General features: G+C 43.4%; 1 protein-coding gene across 6 annotated transcripts in view; it reads right to left on the bottom strand.

Moving 5' to 3' along the window:
- Positions 1–16,937, bottom strand: part of LOC128699959 (AF4/FMR2 family member lilli) — a 183,237-nt gene that overhangs the window by 29,854 nt on the left and 136,446 nt on the right. The window lies entirely within an intron of this gene.

Raw genomic sequence — 16,937 nt, 5'->3', positions numbered from 1 at the left:
CAACCTGGGTAGTGTAGTGGGTGTTGGCCACGTGCATATACATGGACCTGGGTGAAGCCGAGCATAAAACACAGGTTGGGTTGTCTCTTGCTTCAGGAGGAACAAGGTCACCTGTGACGCTGCTGATCAATAGCTCTCCACGAGGTTAACCACCAGCACCCAGGAGGTTGCCCAGGACCCACTCTCAAGAGGCTGCCCAGGACCAACACCCAGGAGGTCGCCCAGGACCCACACTCAGGACGTGACACAGTACCTGCCTTCTGGGACCCACACTCAGACGTCACACAGTATCTGCCTTCTGGGACCCACATTCAGACGTCACACAATACCTGCCTTCTGGGACCCACACTCAGATGTTACAAAGTACCTGCCTTCTGGAACCCACACAGACGTCACACGGTACCTGCATTCTGTGACCTACACTCAGACGTCACACAGTACCTGCCTTCTGGGACCCATACTCAGTACCCGCCCTCCGGGACACGTAAAACCAGTAAGTCAAGAATAAGGGCCAGGAGCTGTGAATCGACCCCTGAACACACACAGGTGAGAACAGGCACCTCATCACACACTGCAACACAAGAACACCAGGCGGGTAGTAACCTTCACAGTCTAGCAACATTCAAGGCTTTGTGGGTGGTCAGTGAGGATCCAGCATCCTGGGACAATTCTGAACAGTATCCCGTCCTCAGTGAAGGCCATGTGTTCCTACGTGCAGCGTGGGCGAGGCCAGACTTGTGGCCAAGTCTCCTAGCACCTGTTACCTAGCAATAAATATATATAGGAATCTTTTCAAGATTGATGGACTGAGTACATCGACTCAAGGCTGAGGGACTGATTACCTCAAACTCTTCCTGTTTTCACCATTCTCCTTTGTATGGACTGATGAAGCCACTGTGTGGCGAAACGTTTCCTCAATAAAGATACCCATGTGTTGCACATGTGTCTAATTTATCAATAAATATATAGGAACATAAGAAAGAAGGAGCACTGCATCTGACCTACTAGCCCAGGCTAGTTAGGTCCAGCTCACACCCACTCATGTATTTGTCTAACCTATTTTTGAACATTAAAATGGTATAAAATACCGACAGATTGTTAGGTAAGACACACATGGTGAAATAAAGATACCTAACTGTTGCATATGTGTCTTACCTAACAACCTATTTTTGTTAGGTAAAAGGACACAATAGCAATTAATGTGAGTAGTGTACAATGCGGCTGGGGGGTCCCTTCCGGTTTAGGCCTTCTACAGGGAGGTCCCTTCCGGTTTAGGCCTTCTACAGGGAGGTCCCTTCCGGTCTAGAGTCTCGCGGTCCCCTTTTCACACCTATGTGTTACTTCCGGTTTGACCCCACCCATGACCCCACCCACGACCCCGCCCACGACCCCCGCCCACGACCCCCACCCACGACCCCCGCCCCCGCGCCCCCCGACCGTTGCGCCGACCCACCACCCTCACCGCGCCCTCGCGCCCGTCGCGCCCGCCCGCGCCTTCTGCTGCGCCTTCTGCAGCGTCGTCCGGATAGCCCCCGCGCCCCGAATTTTTTTCCGATTTTTTTCGATTTTTTTTTTTGAATTTCTTGTGCTCTCCTCGGATCAAGTTTTTCTCGATATCAAAGTCTCCACTTCCTCGAATCAAGTTTTTTGGATTACCCCTCTCACTTTCACCCACCCCCCACCTCAAATTTTTCTCGATAATACAAGTTTTGGATTCTCCCCTATGGGGTTTTGAATTTTCTTATGATCTCCTTAGATTAAGGTTTTCTCGATAATACCATGACTCCATCTCCTTGGATCAAGTTTTTCTCGATAATACAAAGACTCCAATTCCTCGGATCAAGTTTTGGATTCCCCCCTCTGGGGGTAAGCATTCAAAATGGTCTTCCCACTTTCACCCCCCACCCCAAATTTTCTCGAAATCAAAGTCTCCATCACCTCGGATCGAATTTTTTTTTGGATTCCCCCCTCTGGGGGTAAGCATTCAAAATGGACTCCCACTTGCATCCCAAATTTTTCTCGAAATCAAAGTCTCCATCACCTTGGATCAAGTTTTCTCGATAATACTAAGACTCCAATTCCTCGGATCAAGGTTTTTCTCCTCCAATTCCTCGGATCGAGTTTTTGGATTCCCCCCTCTGGGTATAAGCATTGAACTCCTCCTATGAGACATACTTACTACAGGTCTAAACAAGTATTCCTCTCATCAAGTCAAATGAACTAAGAAGGGTGTTTACTCGGCGGTCAGTGACGTCACACATACAAGCTGAATCTTGTCGACCCTTTTAGTTCATTAAAGTTAATAAGGGGACACTTACCTTCTGTCAGTGACGTCACGTGATGACCACTTACCCCTACACATTTCATATGCAACATAGGGAAAACATTTTCACTCTTAACCCAGGATAACCCAAATAATTTCACATTTTTTTTTCGTTAATACCCACAATTTCTTTACAAAATACAACACAAGTCTAGACAATTTTCTCGTTTTAACTATTTCATCTCAGGTCACTCCCCACGAAGTAACCTTCTCCCCACCCTCCCAAACCCTCACACTCCCACCAACACCTCACAATTTTCACTCATAACCCCAATTTTTCTCGTTTTAACTATTTCATCAGAAAGTCACCACATCGCTTACATCCACTTTTCGTTAAATTCACTAGTCACAATTTTACATATTACGAAGTTAAATACGCACTTTTACTTTGAACACCTTCAAAACACTCTCATAAATCATTTGAATACTCACAAAAATACCTTTGTACATTTCCAAACAACACTGAAATACTCCAAAAACATCATTCGAACACCCCCAAATCACCTCTGAATACTCCCAGAACACCTTCATAAGTACTCTTGCACATCATTTGAACACCTTCAAAAACACCTTTGAACATTTTCCAAACAACACTGAAACACTTCCAAAACACTATTTGAGTACTCCCAAATTACACCACTGAATACTACTAAAACACCACTGAATACACTCAAAACACCACCCAAATCACCATAAACTAAGATCAACACCCACAACACCCACAATTTTTTCTCGTTTTATCTAATTTCATCAGAAAGTCACAACAACCCACAATTTTTTCTCGTTTTAACTAATTTCATTAGAAAAGTCACAACAACCCACAACTTATAACCACTTTTCAGCATCTCTAGTTCGACAAACATCACCCACATCCCACACCACCCACAACCCACATCACCCACATCCCACATCACCCACAACCCACATCACCCACACCCCACAACACCCACAACCCACATCACCCACAACCCACATCACCCACAACCCACATCACCCACACCCCACAACACCCACAACCCACATCACCCACACCCCACAACACCCACATCCCACATCACCCACAACTCACTTCACCCACAACACCCACAACCCACATCACCCACAACCCACATCACCCACAACCCACAACATCCCCACAACCCACATTTTTTTTTCTCGTTTTAACTAATTTCATCAGTAAGTCACAACAACCCACAACTTATAACACCCACATCCCACAACACCCCACAATTTTTTCTCGTTTTAACTAATTTCATCAGAAAAAGCCACAAAAACAACCCACTTATATCATCTTTTTCGGTATCTCTAATTCGACTACATTACCCACAACCCTCATCAATTACCAATTTATTCACATTTTTTCCCTTCTTTTTACTGAATCTTAAAAGTAATACACATTCCTCCCTACAGTACTAAAATTCTAATAAAATCCTCTCCATACCCATCTCCTTGTATCCACATAAATCGATATTATACTCGCATCAACTACCCAACTATTGCGACAAGTTTCAACACCCCTCCATTCTTTTTCCAATATATCATAACTTTTCAATTCTATAATTTCTTTTTAAAATATTCACACATTTACCTTTTATTTTCAGTAAAATCTCCCCATATTTCTAATTACAACCCTCCCCATACCCCTCTCCATCTCACCCGCATTTTCTTCACATCCACTCACCCATCTCCCAACACACCTCTTCAGAACACACACAAAAATCACATTTCACATCCACAAATGCATCTCAAATCCACTAAAATCACTATAATCAAGATATTCACAAAACTCTATGACCACCTAACACACACACACACACACACACACACACACACACACACACACACACACACACACACCCCTAACCTATCCTAACCTATCCTAACCTAACCTAACCTACCCTAACCTTAACCCAACCTAACTTAACCTTACCTAACCTAACCTAACCTTACCTAACCTACCCTAACCTAACCTAGCCTAACCTAACCTATCCTATCCTAACCTAACCTAACCTAACCTAACCTAACCTTACCTAACCTAACCTAACTTATCCTAACCTAACCTAGCCTAACCTAACCTATCCTAACCTAACCTAACCTAACCTTACCTAACCTAACCTAACCTAACCTAACATTACCTAACCTAACCTAACTTATCCTAACCTAACCTAACTTAACCTAACCTAACCTAACCTAACCTAGCATAACCTAACCTAACTTAACCTAACCTATCCTAGCCTAACCTATCCTAACCTAACCTAACCATACCTAACCTATCCTAACCTAACCTAAAATATATTGGAACACTTCCAAAATACATTAGAGTACTCCAGAATTACTTTGAACGACTCCATTTTTGGATATTTCCAAATTAGTTTTGAAAACTTTATCGTAAAATCGAACATTATTTTCTTGTTGGTAAACACACCCATGGTAGAAAATCACACGACCATCTCCTTACCGAACACCTGCATCAACTCAGGTCGGACAGACACCATGTAATGCGATTCACACCCAAGGTAGAAAATCACACGGCCATCTCCTTACCGAACATCTGCGTCAACTCAGGTCAGACAGACGCCATGTAATGCGGTTCACACCCATGGTAGAAAATCACACGACCATCTCCTTACCGAACACCTGCATCAACTCACCTAACCGAACCTAACCTAACCTATCCTAGCCTAACCTAACCTAGCCTAACCTAACTTAACCTAACCTAACCTAACCTAACCTAACTTAACCTAACCTAACCTAACCTAGCCCAACCTAACCTAACCTATGATGAGATTAAGACACATGTGCAACATCTGGGTATCTTTATTGTAGACGTTTCGCCATCCAGTGGCTTTATCAATACAAATTCTAGGACATAACTTGAAGACAGTAGAACTATGTACAGAAGATGAGGTAATGAGTCCCTCAACCTAGGGGTAGGTGCGAAGAGCACCATAGTCATGGAGATTCCGAAGCAGAAGAAAGGAGCCTGGCGCTTATATAGTAACGTCAGGTGAAGCAGACGAGGGCACACACACTGGTAGCCGGGACTCCCCAGTGGAAGCAGGTCCCTCCCAAAGAGATGGGCTAGGCCAGACCTATCCTAACCTGTCTAACTAACCTAACCTAACCCCTAGGCCTAACCTATCCTAACCTAAGCCACAACCCTTCAACCTAAGCTTGTCTAACCTGCCTAACCTGGCCCATTGCCCCAAGCCCAGCCTAACCTAAGCCCATCTAAGCCAAAGCCCTAACCTAACCCTAACCTAATCCTAACTTATCCTAACCTAACTAACCCAAGCCTTCTTCTTCTTCTTCAGCCTTTTTAACCTAACCTTAACCTAACCTAACCTAACTTATCCTAACTTCCTAACCTAACCTTAACTTACCTTAAACACCTCAGAATACTCCCAAAAACACTACTACAGTTACTGCAAATCACCACCTGAATACTACCAAATCACCATCAAAATCACCAGAAACCCTAAGTTTAACATCACCCATCCAACATCCTTTTTATGAGGGAATAGAATATTCTTACCGCATTTTATATTGGCATATGCATTTCCTCTTCACCCATCATCCCTAAACATCCTTCCTTATTCATTCCGTATATCTCCTAGAGGTTGTTTTAATCTTCCCCGACAGGGAAGCCATCACGACAGTGGGAGGGACCAGAGGCAAGCCAATCACCACTCCAGCCACCACCCTACTGCATACCGACCTGCGTCGTGGCGGATGAGGGCCGTCAGGATCACTTAACTGCAGAGGGAATATACGGAAGCGAATAGGAAGATGTTAGACGATCAACAACAAGAAAATGCCCGATATGCAACATTAAAATAACGAAAGAGATTCGTTTACAGGATGTTGGACGAAGTGAATGGTTTAAACTCCAGTTTCTATTTGACAATTGTATTTGGTTAGTATTCAGTATTGTTTAATGTATCAATGGTGTTTTGGAGCATTCGAGTGTTTGGAGTGATTATTAGGAATTAGGTTGAGACCAGAAATTAGGTTAAGAAATTAGGAATTGGAGGCTAGGAACATTGAAAGCTTGAAACTAGAGATAGGGTTGGGATTGGGAATTCGGACCATGAGAATGACTTCACGCAGGTGTTCGGTAGAGAGATGGTCGTGTGATTTTACTACCTATAGGGTGTGAACCGCATTACATGGCGTCTGTCTGGACCTGAGTTGACGCAGATGTTCGATAAGGTAAGGAGATGGCCGTGTGATTTTCTACAGCCCAGGTGTGAATCGCATTACATTGTGTCTGTCCGACCTGAGTTGATGCCAGGTGTTCGGTAAGGAGATGGTCATTGTGATTTTTCTACCTTGGGTTGGGTGTTTACCAACAAGAAAATATTCGATTTTACCCTGTAATCTAAAGATTTTCCAAAACTAATTTGGAAATATCCAAAAAATGGGAGTCATTCAAAGTAATTCTGGAGTACTCTAATGTATTTTTAGGAAGTGTTCCAATATATTTTAAGGTTAGGTTAGTTAGGTTAGGGATTAAGACATATAAATTTAGGGTAATTACTTGGAATTAAGCCAGCTTAGGGGACAAACTAGGAACCAAACTTAAGTGTGTGTGTGTGTGTGTGTGTGTGTGTGTGTGTGTGTGTGTGTGTGTGTGTGTGTGTTAGGTGGTCATAGAGTTTTGTGAATATCTTGATTATAGTGATTTTAGTGGATTTGAGATGCATTTGTGGATGTGAAATGTGATTTTTGTGTGTGTTCTGAAGAGGTGTGTTGGGAGATGGGTGAGTGGATGTGAAGAAAATGCGGGTGAGATGGAGAGGGGTATGGGGAGGGTTGTAATTAGAAATATGGGGAGATTTTACTGAAAATAAAAGGTAAATGTGTGAATATTTTAAAAAGAAATTATAGAATTGAAAAGTTATGATATATTGGAAAAAGAATGGAGGGGTGTTGAAACTTGTCGCAATAGTTGGGTAGTTGATGCGAGTATAATATCGATTTATGTGGATACAAGGAGATGGGTATGGAGAGGATTTTATTAGAATTTTAGTACTGTAGGGAGGAATGTGTATTACTTTTAAGATTCAGTAAAAAGAAGGGAAAAAAATGTGAATAAATTGGTAATTGATGAGGGTTGTGGGTAATGTAGTCGAATTAGAGATACCGAAAAAGATGATATAAGTGGGTTGTTTTTGTGGCTTTTTCTGATGAAATTAGTTAAAACGAGAAAAAATTGTGGGGTGTTGTGGGATGTGGGTGTTATAAGTTGTGGGTTGTTGTGACTTACTGATGAAATTAGTTAAAACGAGAAAAAAAAATTGTGGGTTGTGGGGATGTTGTGGGTTGTGGGTGATGTGGGTTGTGGGTGTTGTGGGTGAAGTGAGTTGTGGGTGATGTGGGATGTGGGTGTTGTGGGGTGTGGGTGTTGTGGGTGTTGTGGGGTGTGGGTGATGTGGGTTGTGGGTGTTGTGGGGTGTGGGTGATGTGGGTTGTGGGTGTTGTGGGTGATGTGGGTTGTGGGTGTTGTGGGGTGTGGGTGATGTGGGTTGTGGGTGATGTGGGTTGTGGGTGATGTGGGTTGTGGGTGATGTGGGATGTGGGTGATGTGGGTTGTGGGTGGTGTGGGATGTGGGTGATGTTTGTCGAACTAGAGATGCTGAAAAGTGGTTATAAGTTGTGGGTTGTTGTGACTTTTCTAATGAAATTAGTTAAAACGAGAAAAAATTGTGGGTTGTTGTGACTTTCTGATGAAATTAGATAAAACGAGAAAAAATTGTGGGTGTTGTGGGTGTTGATCTTAGTTTATGGTGATTTGGGTGGTGTTTTGAGTGTATTCAGTGGTGTTTTAGTAGTATTCAGTGGTGTAATTTGGGAGTACTCAAATAGTGTTTTGGAAGTGTTTCAGTGTTGTTTGGAAAATGTTCAAAGGTGTTTTTGAAGGTGTTCAAATGATGTGCAAGAGTACTTATGAAGGTGTTCTGGGAGTATTCAGAGGTGATTTGGGGGTGTTCGAATGATGTTTTTGGAGTATTTCAGTGTTGTTTGGAAATGTACAAAGGTGTTTACGTGAGTATTCAAATGATTTATGAGAGTGTTTTGAAGGTGTTCAAAGTAAAAGTGCGTATTTAACTTCGTAATATGTAAAATTGTGACTAGTGAATTTAACGAAAAGTGGATGTAAGCGATGTGGTGACTTTCTGATGAAATAGTTAAAACGAGAAAAATTGGGGTTATGAGTGAAAATTGTGAGGTGTTGGTGGGAGTGTGAGGGTTTGGGAGGGTGGGGAGAAGGTTACTTCGTGGGGAGTGACCTGAGATGAAATAGTTAAAACGAGAAAATTGTCTAGACTTGTGTTGTATTTTGTAAAGAAATTGTGGGTATTAACGAAAAAAAAATGTGAAATTATTTGGGTTATCCTGGGTTAAGAGTGAAAATGTTTTCCCTATGTTGCATATGAAATGTGTAGGGGTAAGTGGTCATCACGTGACGTCACTGACAGAAGGTAAGTGTCCCCTTATTAACTTTAATGAACTAAAAGGGTCGACAAGATTCAGCTTGTATGTGTGACGTCACTGACCGCCGAGTAAACACCCTTCTTAGTTCATTTGACTTGATGAGAGGAATACTTGTTTAGACCTGTAGTAAGTATGTCTCATAGGAGGAGTTCAATGCTTATACCCAGAGGGGGGAATCCAAAAACTCGATCCGAGGAATTGGAGGAGAAAAACCTTGATCCGAGGAATTGGAGTCTTAGTATTATCGAGAAAACTTGATCCAAGGTGATGGAGACTTTGATTTCGAGAAAAATTTGGGATGCAAGTGGGAGTCCATTTTGAATGCTTACCCCCAGAGGGGGGAATCCAAAAAAAATTCGATCCGAGGTGATGGAGACTTTGATTTCGAGAAAATTTGGGGTGGGGGGTGAAAGTGGGAAGACCATTTTGAATGCTTACCCCCAGAGGGGGGAATCCAAAACTTGATCCGAGGAATTGGAGTCTTTGTATTATCGAGAAAAACTTGATCCAAGGAGATGGAGTCATGGTATTATCGAGAAAACCTTAATCTAAGGAGATCATAAGAAAATTCAAAACCCCATAGGGGAGAATCCAAAACTTGTATTATCGAGAAAAATTTGAGGTGGGGGGTGGGTGAAAGTGAGAGGGGTAATCTAAAAAACTTGATTCGAGGAAGTGGAGACTTTGATATCGAGAAAAATTTGATCCGAGGAATTGGAGACTTTGATATCGAGAAAAACTTGATCCGAGGAGAGCACAAGAAATTCAAAAAAAAATTGAAAAAAATCGGAAAAAAATTCGGGGCGTGGGGGGCGATCCGGACGACGCTGCAGAAGGCGCAGCAGAAGGCGCGGGCGGGCGCGAGGGCGCGGCGAGGGTTGTGGGTCGGCGCGACGGTCGGGGGCGCGGGGGGGGCGCGGGCGGGGGTCGTGGGGGGGGGGGGTCGTGGGGGGGGCGTGGGGGGGTCATGGGGGGGTCATGGGTGGGGTCAAACCGGAAGTAACACATAGGTGTGAAAAGGGGACCGCGAGACTCTAGACCGGAAGGGACCTCCCTGTAGAAGGCCTAAACCGGAAGGGACCCCCCAGCCGCATTGTACACTACTAATGTGACATTTTATTGTGGGAACGTTTCGCTCTCCAGGAGCTTTGTCAAGCCGGCTTTGTCAACATGAACATAACCTTCACGACTACGACAACTACTACTACAACTAACCCATCTCTTTGGGAAGGACCTACTTCCACTGGGGAATCCAGCCTACCAGTGACTATGTCCTCGTCTGCTACACCTGACGTTACTATATAAGCGCCAGGCTCCTTGCTTCTGCTTCAGAATCTCCACGACTATGGTGCTCTTCGCACCTACTCCTAGGTTGAGGGACTGATTACCTCATCTTCTGTATATAGTCCTACTGTCTTCAAGCTATGTCCTAGAATTTGTATTGATAAAGCCACTGGATGGCGAAACGTCTACAATAAAGAAACCCAGATGTTTGTAGATGAATGGTTCAGAGAACCGACATGTTGATAAATTAGACACATGTGCAACTCTTGGGTATCTTTATTGAGGAAACGTTTCGCCACACAGTGGCTTCATCAGTCCAATACAAAGAGGAAGGCGTAAGGAGAGGAGGAGAATGAGGTAATCAGTCCCTCAACCTGGAGTCGATGTGTTCAGTCCATGGACTGAACACATCGACTCCAGGTTGAGGGACTGATTACCTCATTCTCCTCCTCTCCTTACGCCTTCCTCTGTGTATTGGACTGATGAAGCCACTGTGTGGCGAAACGTTTCCTGAATAAAGATTCCCATATGCTGCATAAGTGTCTCAATCTTCAACTTGTCGGTTTTTCAAACCATTCATCACAATTCTTCGCTTGCCTAATTCTTGGGCACGACCTACTTCCACATTGAATAAATGTGACACGACCTATGACTGCTGCACCTCTCCTGCCATACGGTTTATAAGCTGCTTCTCCGCTCATATGCCGTATTCTACTCAAGATTGATGGACTGAACACATCGACTCAAGGTTGAGGGACTGATTACCTCATTTTCCTCCTGTTCTTCAAGTTTCTCCTATGTATGGACTGATGAAGCCACTGTGTGGCGAAACGTTTCCTCAATAAAGATACCCAAGAGTTGCACATGTGTCTAATTTACAAACCCAGATGTTGCACATGTGTCTTAATTTCAGCTTGACAAAGCTCCTGGAGAGCGAAACGTTGCTACAATAAAATGTCACACTAGTTGCACTTGTGTCCTTTTACTTAACATTCTGCCCTTTTACCTAACATATTGTCGGTAATTCTACCAAACATTAATATAAACTATTTTTAAAAGTGCACAACGTTATAGCTTCAATGACGTTACTTGGGAGTTTGTTCCACTCATTCACAATTCTAATACCAAACAAGTACTTTCCTACATCCTTCATAATCTATTTTCTTTTTCAACTTGAACCCATTGCTGCGAGTCCTGTCTTGGTTAGGTATTTTTAGCACTTTATTTACATCCCTTTTATACATAACTGGAAGTTAGTCGATGGTGTGTCGCATCCTGGGGGATGGGGGAAAGGACCCCCAAAAAAATTGGTTTCAAGAATTTTTCTACCCTCGTAACCCAACCTAGGTAGAGACGCTTTAGAACATAACATAAGCAAGGAGGAGCATTGCGGAAGGCCTACTGGCCCATACAAGACAGGTCCTTATCAAAACCACCGCTACCCAAGAATTTACTTCCGTACCCACGACACCAATCACACCCAGCCCCTCCCACTTTTGTCAATTGCCTGCTAGCCCACATATCCATCACAGCCTGATTGACCTGGTACTTGTCTGTGGTGGTGATCCAGTTTCTTCTTGAAGACTTCTACACGTGTTCCAACAATATTTCTGATATTTTGCTGGTAGCAGGTTGAACAGTCTTGGGGCACAGATGCTAACATAGTGTTCTCTTGTGCCCATGGTGCTCCAACCTTCTACCTACCTAGAGTCTACCTGAACATATTCTGAGGGTCAGTGCCCCCCACGGCCCGGCTCATGACCAGGCCTAGCGGATCATGGTCTGATCAACTAGTCTGTTACTGCTGGTTACAAGCAATTCATTGTAAACACTGACTAAAAGAACCAATCCCGTTCCCTCTTGAAGACAGCTCAGGGTCTCTTGGTAATCCCCCATTATGGTATAAACCTTGGTAATAAATACCGACAAGTTGGTTTAGAAAGACACGTAAGCAAACACTATGACATATTTATTAGAAAACGTTTCGGTCCTGGGACCTTGATCACTTCTAACATACAGAGGTAGAAAGACATTATATATATATAGGCGGAGAGTGAGGTGTGACGCACGTGACCTGAGGAATGTCATAAGAACATAAGAATGGAGGAACACTGTCACTGCAATCAACATTCTGAGATAGAGGCTCACTGAAAACCACGACCTCCCTTTACCTCTTCTAGATTTCATCAATCTAGTGGAACTTTGTGTTAATTTCAACTTCTTCAAGTATCAGGACAACTGTTACAAACAATGCTTTGGGATGGCAATGGGCAGCCCGCTCAGTGCTGTGCTTGCCAACCTCTTCATGGAAAACCTGGAGACAGAGAAATTCAGCACCCTCATTCCCAACACCGTTACCTGGCTAAGATACGTTGATGATATATTGGTTTTCTATCCGAGACGTCTCAATATCCAGGCCCTTCTCAACAAGGTCAATGCAGTTGAACCATCAATAAAGTTTACACTTGAACTCGAAAATGATGGCAAACTTCCTTTCCTCGACGTTCTACTGTGCAGATCTCCCGACAGTGACAAACTTCTCTTCAAAGTGTATAGAAAACCTACCAACAAGGACGATCTTATACACTTTTATTCACACCAAGACACCCGAACTAAGATAGGGGTCCTCATTGGCTTCTTCTTGAGAGCTCTTCGCATCTCCAGCCCTTGTTTTCTAGAAGAAGAATGCACTTACATAACACAAGCCTTTACACGTTTTCAGTTCCCATCTTTCTTCATCCGAGATTGCAGACTCAAGGCACAAGCTATCCTCAACAAACCGCCCATGGAACAGCCCCCTAAGCAGTTCATAGTACTCCCATGTGGTGATGTTGCCACGAATACTCGCCGGGCACTTGCTATGAGTAACATCAACGTTTCCACCATAAACACATCATCTATCAAAGACCTCACTACGAAACGCAGTCCCACACCTCTAACTTCTACAGCAGGCGTCTACACTATCCCCTGTGGGTTCTGTCCTAAGAAATATGTAGAGGAGACAGGTAGAGATCTTGCAGTCCGCCTGAATGAGCATCGAAATGCCTCTAACAGAGACGATGTAAGGTACGCCTGTGTCCTCCACAGAGACTCCACGGGGCATTTGATGAGCTGGAATGAGGCACAACTCGTTCTCACCGAACCAAACCTCAGACGCCGACGGTGCCTAGAAGCCTCACTAATCGCCGTCACCGACACTACAGAACGCAACACTGGAAACTACAAAATTTCAAAAACATTGGCATACATGATACTTAGCACCACCAACCCAACAACACAGGAGTCACATGATTTCATCGTCTACCCGTCCTCATCATAGGTAGAGGTTGTTTTGATAAGGACTTGCCTCGCATGGGCCAGTAGGCCTTCCACAGTGTTCCTCCATTCTTATGTTCTTATGACATTCCTCAGGTCACGTGCGTCACACCTCACTCTCCGCCTATATATATATATATATATATATATATATATATATATATATATATATATATATATATATATATATATATAATGTCTTTCTACCTCTGTATGTTAGAAGTGATCAAGGTCCCAGGACCGAAACGTTTTCTAATAAATATGTCATAGTGCTTGCTTACGTGTCTTTCTAAACCAATCCCCCATTATACATGACGGAAGGCTATTAAATAGTCGTAGGCCCCTTAAACTTATTGTGGTGTGGCTCAGGGCACCCCTGCTTTTCATGGGGGGGGGATATATTGCATTGTCTGCAGAGTCTTTTGCTTTCGTAGAGAGTGATTTCTATGTGCAGATTTGGGACCAGTCCCTCTAGTATACCGGCAGTATCTTATATGAGTATGTTATCTCACCTTTCCGAGGAATACATTTTCACTTCTTTCAGGAGTTCCAAGTAATTTAAATGTTTTATTGGGCCTATGTGGGCAGTAAACGTTCCTGTTCAACTCTGTTATCTCATTCGTTCTGAACAGCAGTACTCCAAGCACAGCACCACAGCACAAGCGATTCTAGTTCTCAATCCAGTTTGTCATGTGGTACATGACATGACACGGGAAATAGTATACTGTCAAAGGTTTACCTGGAGAGGGAGTTTACTTGGTGAGGTTCCTCTCAAATACATCCATTCTCACTTGAAAAACTTGTCGAATGTTTTTACTGTACCAAGATGATAAATTAGACTGATTACCTCAAACTCCTCCTGCTCTTCACCATTCTCCTTTGTATGGACTGAGGAAGCCACTGTGTGGCGAAACGTTTTCTCATTAAAGATACCCAAGTGTTGCACATGTATCTAATTTATCAATTTATCGGTTCTCTGAACCATTCATCTACACTGTACCAAGATACAGAATACACCTTCCACAGTTTTTTATACCTGGAGTTTACCTGGAGAGAGTTCCGGGGGTCAACGCTCCCGCGGCCCGGTCTGTGACCAGGCCTCCTGGTGGATCAGAGCCTGATCAACCAGGCTGTTGCTGCTGGCTGCACGCAAACCAACGTACGAGCCACAGCCCGGCTGATCAGGAACTGACTTTAGGTGCTTGTCCAGTGCCAGCTTGAAGACTGCCAGGGGTCTGTTGGTAATCCCCCTTATGTGTGCTGGGAGGCAGTTGAACAGTCTCGGGCCCCTGACACTTATTGTATGGTCTCTTAACGTACTAGTGACACCCCTGCTTTTCATTGGGGGGATGGTGCATCGTCTGCCAAGTCTTTTGCTTTCGTAGTGAGTGATTTTCGTGTGCAAGTTCGGTACTAGTCCCTCTAGGATTTTCCAGGTGTATATAATCATGTATCTCTCCCTCCTGCGTTCCAGGAAATACAGGTTTAGGAACCTCAAGCGCTCCCAGTAATTGAGGCGTTTTATCTCCGTTATGCGCGCCGTGAAAGTTCTCTGTACATTTTCTAGGTCGGCAATTTCACCTGCCTTGAAAGGTGCTGTTAGTGTGCAGCAATATTCCAGCCTAGATAGAACAAGTGACCTGAAGAGTGTCATCATGGGCTTGGCCTCCCTAGTTTTGAAGGTTCTCATTATCCATCCTGTCATTTTTCTAGCAGATGCGATTGATACAATGTTATGGTCCTTGAAGGTGAGATCCTCCGACATGATCACTCCCAGGTCTTTGACGTTGGTGTTTCGCTCTATTTTGTGGCCAGAATTTGTTTTGTACTCTGATGAAGATTTACTTTCCTCATGTTTACCATATCTGAGTAATTGAAATTTCTCATCGTTGAACTTCATATTGTTTTCTGCAGCCCACTGAAAGATTTGGTTGATGTCCGCCTGGAGCTTTGCAGTGTCTGCAATGGAAGACACTGTCATGCAGATTCGGATGTCATCTGCAAAGGAAGACACGGTGAGAATGGATGGCTCTGAGAGGGACCTGCCCTTAATGGTTACATTCTTCTACTAGTGGGACGCGCCTCTGGCAGTATACAAGTCTCCACACTGTAACTTCAACTTCAAGGGGAACAGTAAACGTGGTACATGGCACACTCTACTAGACAGGTGGTGCACCTCCCACTACCTGCTATACATCACACAAACAGGTGTTACTATTGTGTTCTCTCTCAACATCTGCGGTGAAATGCGAACACGAATGTGTGAGTAATCTATTGACCAACATGTACCATCACATAATTAATACCAACCAACAGTATTTTTAGGTAAGTTTATTAAGACACACGTACATATAAGTACAATTATCGTACATAGGAACATGTGTAAATTAAGTAGGATAGCCCCAGGAAAAGTAAAAAATGACTTATTCCCATACATAATGGTAGAAGCAGCGGGTGAAGCAGTCTAATCCTAGGTTGCTAGACACTGCTGACATGTGCGACCCTCCCCGGCACTGACAAGGACGCGCTGGTCAAGCCTGGTCGCTGCCCATCTTACTCCCCAGGTCTTCCCTCACTCTCCCCATTCCTCCTTTAAACCTCTTCTTCCCCACCACTTCCTCCTACCCCGCATCTCTAGACAGGTGTGTTTAATCTCTCAATGATGTTAATCTTGCTCCTATTTTACTAATCTCTCAATTATGTTAATCTTGCTCCTATTTTACTAATCTCTCAATGTCAATCTTGCTCCTATTTTACTAATCTCTCAATGATGTTAATCTTGCTCCCTATTTTACTAATCTCTCAATGATGTTAATCTTGCTCCCTATTTTACTAATCTCTCAATGATGTTAATCTTGCTCCCTATTTCACTCATCTCAATGATGTTAATCTTGCTCCCTATTTCACTCATATCTCAATGATGTTAATCTTGCTCCCTATTTTACTAATCTCTCAATGATGTTAATCTTGCTCCCTATTTTACTAATCTCTCAATGATGTTAATCTTGCTCCCTATTTTACTAATCTCTCAATGATGTTAATCTTGCTCCCTATTTTACTAATCTCTCAATGATGTTAATCTTGCTCCCTATTTCACTCATATCTCAATGATGTTAATCTTGCTCCCTATTTTACTAATCTCTCAATGATGTTAATCTTGCTCCCTATTTCACTCATCTCTCACCGACGCTAATCATGCTCCCTATGTTACTCATCACTTTCAACATCATCCTACCTCTCTCCCTCTTCCTGCATCCTCTCCCTACTCCCTACCTAACAGGTCTACCAACTCTCAATTATACTTAACTGTAATTTTTGTTTGCGAATCTAATGAGGTAAAGGAAGGAAAAATGATATTTTGACCTGGAACATACAAACCGGCTACAGCATCGCCCAGGCACAGCATTACATAGTACTCAGTACAGTATTACATGGTAATCAAGGCTCAGTGTTCACCCGCCAGTGTTGGCTCCACTGCTCGCTGGAGACCGCTGGCAACCATCACTTGACTAATGCG

The sequence above is a fragment of the Cherax quadricarinatus genome, chromosome 64, assembly GCF_038502225.1.
Source record: "Cherax quadricarinatus isolate ZL_2023a chromosome 64, ASM3850222v1, whole genome shotgun sequence".
In the NCBI taxonomy this organism is placed as follows: Eukaryota; Metazoa; Arthropoda; class Malacostraca; order Decapoda; family Parastacidae; genus Cherax; species Cherax quadricarinatus.
This window is presented reverse-complemented; position numbering and strand designations above follow the sequence as displayed.